At 47.6% G+C, this 718-nt stretch overlaps 1 non-coding gene across 1 annotated transcript; it reads left to right on the top strand.

The window, feature by feature from the left end:
- Positions 1–278: 278 nt before the first annotated feature.
- Positions 279–385, top strand: LOC125588136. The gene has a single exon (XR_007324530.1). It is a non-coding gene; the product is annotated as a small nucleolar RNA R71 (small nucleolar RNA).
- Positions 386–718: the final 333 nt, after the last annotated feature.

Here is a 718-nt window from a genome sequence, read left to right as displayed (position 1 = left end):
CTTGCTTCATGCTGAAGATGTGCCCTTGGTTGTTTTTCAGTAGCTGATCAACCTTGGCAGTCAGCTCATCTATCTTCTGGGTGTCGGCACTGTTCACTTTCTCGGAGCGGTCGCTCTCCTGATTCTCATTGGCTGAGCAAGCTGCCATGTTCTCAATCATCTTAAACGCTCCATCAGTTGTCTGAGTCATGAAGTCTCCATTGCTCGAAGAGTTTAGAGCACTTTGGTATTTCCAGTCTACTCCATCATAGAAAATGCCCATGAGGTAATCATCATCAAATCCATGGTGAGGGCATTCTCTGCAATAGTCATTATAACGCTCCCATGCGTCGGAAAAAAGCTCATTAGTGAGCTGTCTGAAAGAGGTGATCTTGTTCCTCAATGCTGCAGTTCTCGCCTTAGTGTTGAAATGGCTGAGGAACGCTGATCGGACCTGCTCCCATGAAGTGAGAGAGCCGGTAAGGAGAGAGTTCAACCACCGTGCAGCTTTTCCATCAAGAGAGAATGGGAATAGCATGCACCTGTTGTAGTCTGGTGGAACACCATTCGCGCGAGTGAAACTGCAGACTTTTTCGAAACTCTCAATATGCTCCATTGGAATTTCTGTAGAGAGACCAGAGAACATCTTTCCCTGCACTAGGCCGATCAAAGCATGCTTGATCTCGAAGTCCTGCCTGGTGCAGTCTGGAGGAAGAATGGCAGAGTGCGTAGTAGGGAA

Source organism: Brassica napus, chromosome C5, assembly GCF_020379485.1.
Source record: "Brassica napus cultivar Da-Ae chromosome C5, Da-Ae, whole genome shotgun sequence".
Lineage (NCBI taxonomy): Eukaryota > Viridiplantae > Streptophyta > Magnoliopsida > Brassicales > Brassicaceae > Brassica > Brassica napus.
Note: the sequence above shows the minus strand (reverse complement) of the source record. Positions and strands in the feature narration are given on the sequence as shown.